Raw genomic sequence first — 6000 nt, 5'->3', positions numbered from 1 at the left:
TTGATCGAGTCCGGACGCTGGTGCCGCACCGTGCCCATGGTGAATGAGCCCTGCGTGCGTGCGGCCGGAGCCAAGCAGCATCGTGTGGCCGAGTAGACCTGCATGCGTGAGGTTAGTTAGCTGCATGTATGACTGTTAGTTGCTTAGCTGGGTCATGGAGATATTCCAGGAAGTAGGTGCCAACGTGGTGGCCGGGTCATGCGGTAGTGACCGTTGTGGTGCATGCGTGTGTGAGTTAGGTGTGTGTGGCCACTGGCCTGTGTGCGTGGATGTGCTATATAAAGTGTACTCGGCTGCGAGGTCAAGAGAGAGGACCTAGGAGAGATGTAGTCTCTCGTAGTCTTTCGTGTGGGTGTGGCTGCCGTATGTGCCGAGCCAGAGTTCGTGCTCAATGAAAATATTATGTGCCGAGCCAGAGTTCGTGCTCAATGAAAATATTAGGCCGTTCGTGCGGCGGGACGTATGTGCGCTGGAAATATCTATGTCCCTCTCCTTTCACCTACGTGCGAGCGAGTGTGAGAGAGAGGTAGTTCTAGGGCTGCGCCAACAATTGGTATCATGAGCTTGGTGTCTTGGGCGTGCTTGCCGTGCCGGAGGCGTGGCAGCGATGGCGGCGCTCACCGGCAGCTGCACGACAGAGCTCCGGGCCGTGTGTCAGCCCATGGAGGTGGGCGGCGTTGTGGCTGTCGTGGCGCGTGGCGGAGGCGGCGGGCGGTGACGTCGTATGTGCGGCGACCGCGGAGGCCGCGGAGGCGCTGCGTGGTGGCGTGACGGCGTGGAGGCACTGCATGGAGGCATAGAGGCCTCGGCGGCGCAGCGCATGGAGCCGGACGCGACCGGTGCGTGTTATGGGTGCGCACTGGACGCGTCGGGCGCGTCAGGACCGCGGGCGCGCGGTGAGTATCTAGTGCGGTCGGGCTCGTCGGGCGTGTCGGATGCGCGCGGGACGCGCGGGATGCACTGGTGTGATCGGGCTCATCGGGCGCGTCGGGTGCGCGCGGGACGTGCGGGGCGCACTGGGGCGGTCGGGCGCGTCGGGTGCGCACGGGACGTGCGGGGCGTCGAGGGACATCAGGCGTGTGTCACCGGCGGAGAAGGAGCTCGGCGTGTGTCGCCGGAGTCGTGATGGAGCACGGTGCGACCGGCGTCGTTGCGCCAGGTCAGGCCCGCGGGCTGGATCACGCTCATGACGACGGCAACGACGGGAGCTGATGACGAGGTCATGGCTTAGAGGGAGAATATTACGAATAAGCCACGTCACAATGATGATCAGCACGTGTGCGCGTGTTGATCGAGTCCGGACGCTGGTGCCGCACCATGCCCATGGTGAATGAGCCCTGCGTGCGTGCGGCCGGAGCCGACCAGCATCGTGTGACCGAATAGACCAGCATGTGTGAGGTTAGTTAGCTGCATGTATGGCTGTTAGTTGCTTAGCTGGGTCATGGAGATATTCCAGGAAGTAGGTGCCAACGTGGTGGCCGGGTCATGCGGTAGTGGCCGTTGTGGTGCATGCGTGCGTGAGTTAGGTGTGTATGGCCACTGGCCTGTGTGCGTGGATGTGCTATATAAAGTGTACTCGGCTACGAGGTCAAGAGAGAGGAGCTAGGAGAGATGTAGTCTCTCGTAGTCTTTCGTGTGGGTGTGGCTGCGGTACGTGCCTAGCCAGAGTTCGTGCTGAATGAAAATATTAAGCCGTTCGTGCGGCGGGGCGTATGTGCGCCGGAAATATCTATGTCCCTCTCCTTCCACCTACGTCCGAGCAAGTGTAAGAGAAATGTAGTTCTAGGGCTGCGCCAACAATCTTTCCCCAATTTCAACTTGGTGAATTTACGGATCATCTCATATACGCCTTGGACTACCCAACCTCACTACTAACTTATGGAATGCATCACCCGATGGATTACACCATCCATCCTAGCGAGATACATGCCGGCTCATTGTGGATAACACCACCATATGCGCTACACCATACACTCCTGCGTCATATGGAGACATGGTCTTATTGGAGAGACTCATCTTTACTGGTTACCGCCCCCACAAAAATGTACTTGATCTTCCCATCGAGACACACAGATGAACTGAGTATACTTCACCTTCAAGTCCTCCTCACAGAGACGAACGCTTAGACATGATGACTCACCTGACGCCGACCGAGACATGCTGACTCGTGTGACTCATTGACTCATCAAACTCCTGGGACGACGATATTGATGAATTTCTGGCACCGCACCTCAGAACCGTTGCTCTCATCAATGATCTTCTTCAATCGTCTTGCTGACGACAACCTGTCGTCTCACTCCTTATCACTCCACTAAACGACGATCACTAGATCCTCCTTGTCACTGCACCATCCAACGACTCCATGGACCGCTCCAAGGTGCTAGTTGGATCGCCACCTCGGGGCAAGTGTAGCTTCAAATCTCGAACCTTACTCTGATATCAATTGTTGGGATTAGCCCACAGGCCGACCACATCAAATCACGACGAACACATGCACAAAAAGACTGAGAGCCAAGGGCCCTTATCGTGCCCTCTTTTCTGTCTTTTTATTTCTTTTGTGTTTTCTTTATCCGGTACAAAACTGTTGGTGCAGCTCCTCCCAAACCCTAGCCCTAGCTCTACCTCGCTCTCTCCCTGCGCTCAAACGATAGAAGGAGGAAGAAGAGGATCGGAGGAGGCAGTGGACACAGGGATTTTGCCGGCGCACGAACGCCATTTTTCTTTCCTCGAGCACGAACTCGACTGTGTCAATCAGCTACACAGAGGAGAGGGGAATTTATACCTGCGAGCTGACATGCCAGGCCTCGCCTCGCACCCACTCTCTCCCCCACTCACCCATGTCCCGCACGCTCTGGCCGCGCCCGCGCATCGCACCCGCACGCGATCGCCACGGCCTCCCGCGCGCCCGACGCGGTCCACTCCCCTGGATCCTAGCTAACAGACCCGCGTGGCCCCATGCACACACGCGCTAGCTCACGTGCACACACATACACCTACGCTCGGTCGTGCACGCACGCACCCAAGCCCTGCCACGGGCCGAACCCGACGCGGCCACTGCACGCACGCATGCGCACACCGCGCCCCGGGCACGCCACGGCTTATTGCCCAACACTCTCCCCCTAAGCCGTGGTCTAGAGGAGGCCGTTGTCCTCGACATCGACGTCCGCCACCAGTGCCCGCTCCGCCGCCGGCGCCTTCCGCAGCTCCGGCAATCGCGCTTGAAGTGATCGCGCTCGCCGCACTTGTAGCAGCGGCCACGTCTGTTGCCGCCGTCCCGCGTCGCCACACTACGCGCGTCGTCATCGTCGTCGTCGTCCCGAGCTCCCCCATGACGTCGCTCCCGCGCCCACCACTGCGCCGCAGTGTACAGGAGCTTGCCGTCCTCCCGCTCGCCGCTGCTCTGCCCACGGCACCACACACGCTCGTCAAATGCGCGCAGCCGTCCGAGCGCCTCGTCGTACGTCAGCTCCTCGAGGACGCAGAATTGTTCGATGCCGGCGACGACGGGGAAGAGGCGGCCCGACACTATGTCCAGGAGCTTTTTCACCAGCTCCGCGTCTCCCAGTATCTCGCCCAGCCCCGCGAACCGCGCCGCCATGCCTGCAAGCCTTCCGGTGTACGCGTCCAGCTGCTTGCCGTCTTCCATCTTCATCCGGTCCAGCTCGCCGCGCAGCGTCGCCCTCCTCGCCGTGCGCACCCGCTCGGCGCAGACAAACCTCACCGACAGGGAGTCCCATACCTCCCTGGCAGTGGTTTCGTCGCCACCGAGAGCAGCACATCCTCCGGCAGCCCTTGCAGGATCAGTGCCCTCGCCGTCTTGCACTTCTTGTTGTTCACCGGCGAGTCGCCCGGCGCCACCGCTTCCCACAGCGTGTGAGCATCAAGAATAGTCTGCACCTTGATCGCCCACACGGTGTAGCTGTCCGGTGAGAGCATCGGCATCCCCATGGACACCGATCCGCCCGTGCCGCCGCCGTGTGGAACCAACGCCATTGCTGCCGGCGACCTCCCGAACCTGAAGCTCTGATACTAATTGTTGGTGCAGCTCCTCCCAAACCCTAGCCCTAGCTCTACCTCACTCTCTCCCTGCGCTCAAATGACAGAAGAAGGAGGAAGAAGAGGATCGGAGGAGGCAGTGGACACAGGGATTTTGCCGGCGCACGAACGCCATTTTTCTTTCCTCGAGCATGAACTCGATTGTGTCAATCAGCTACACAGAGGAGAGGGGAATTTATACCTGCGAGCACTGACATGACAGGCCTCGCCTCGCACCCACTCGCTCCCCCACTCACCCACGTCCCGCACGCTCTGGCCGCGTCCGCACATCGCACCCGCACGCGATCGCCATGGCCTCCCGCGCGCCCGACGCGGTCCACTCCCCTGGATCCTAGCTAACAGACCCGCGTGGCCCCGTGCACACACGCGCTAGCTCACGCACACACACACACACACCTACGCTTGGTCGCGCACGCACGCACCCGAGCCCTTCCACGGGCCGAACCCGACGCGGCCACTGCACGCACGCATCGCACACCGCGCCCCGGGCACGCCACGGTTTATTGCCCAACAAAAACTTGTGCTAACCCTGTGTATATATACAAACCTAGCCGGAAACCTAAACACACTTGGACTTGGCTACGTACTACTACGCCTACATGCCACGGACTGACGGACATAACTTGCAAGCCGACTCCAAGTTAGACTACTGGTAGGATTCCTAATCGCGGCCTAAACTAATCACCAGCCACCTTGATCACTGGTGTCCTAACCAGACACGACCTAGCCAACTCGTACATGCACACACTAATACATCATTAGTACAAGCACTACAAAACTCAAGATTATCGCTAACACTCTCATCAACACGATCGTATGACACATTACTCTTCTCCAAAACACTCTCATGCTCCTGGTCTCTACCGCACTTCATAGGGCCGATAACATTAGGCAATTGAGTGGTGGGGTTTGCAATAACATCATCCATGTTTCTGCGGTAATTTTATCCTCACGCGCAAGATAAAACATGAGAAAACTGTATCCATGTCTAACCATTGCCCTGATGCACGTTGTGTCGTTGTCCTTTGACAACAACCAAAGACCACCTTCATTGATTTGCATACCCGGCAGCAATAAGTATGTGTTGATTCTTCCCTTTCTTTCATAACCCAGCGTCTCAATTAAATCATCGAACATGGTCGTGCATATTACGTCAGCTTTGCAGTAATCATAGCAAACTTTTCTGCCATTAACTTAAGATCTACTGCCTCCTGTCCCATGAAAAATGCACCATGAACGAGCTCTATAGTGAAGTGATCAGTTTCATGTCCTGTCAAACAAAGAAAAAAATCAAATTTTACTGAAATCCTACGCTGCATCCAAACATTAACCAACCAATAACAAGTTGAACTAAACATCGTATACTACCAGTTTCATCAGGTATTGCCAATGAAAAACCATGAACAATGGAATCTCCACTTCTGTTGACGAAGGAAACCGCGGCCTCGTTCCTAACTATTGATCCTAGAACATCTAATGCCCGCAATTCCAATGGGAATCCTCAGCTTGGATTAAAGAATACATCTGAAAAGAATGGTGCTCCTTATGTTGAGAGATACCATAGGGCCCCCTATCATGCCGCCGGATTCGCCACCGATGGCGACTCACGGTGGCTATGCCCTCACCACCATAGCCGATCGCCTCCTACTTTATCCCAAAATAGTTGCTATCACCTCGTAGACAGCCTTCGATCAAAATCAACCGCCGCCGCCCTGTTTACGTTTTAATCAGCTTCCGTCCAGTCTGAAAGGATGTCTTGCGGGCAGTATTCTTCTCAAAGCGAGGGGCCGCATTGCAAAAAACTAAGACCTCTCCGGTCAGCCTGTGTTGCCGTAGCTGGATGCGTATACGATAGGCATGTGGGACCTGTCTGAGGACCGTCGGTGGACAATATCGGCAAGTTTCGGGACCGTAGCGAGGCAACACGCAAGCTCGAGGACTGTT

The sequence above is a fragment of the Triticum aestivum genome, chromosome 1A (genome assembly GCF_018294505.1).
Source record: "Triticum aestivum cultivar Chinese Spring chromosome 1A, IWGSC CS RefSeq v2.1, whole genome shotgun sequence".
NCBI classification, from domain to species: domain Eukaryota; kingdom Viridiplantae; phylum Streptophyta; class Magnoliopsida; order Poales; family Poaceae; genus Triticum; species Triticum aestivum.
The sequence above is the reverse complement of the archived record's forward strand: the minus strand, read 5'-3'. Positions refer to the sequence as shown.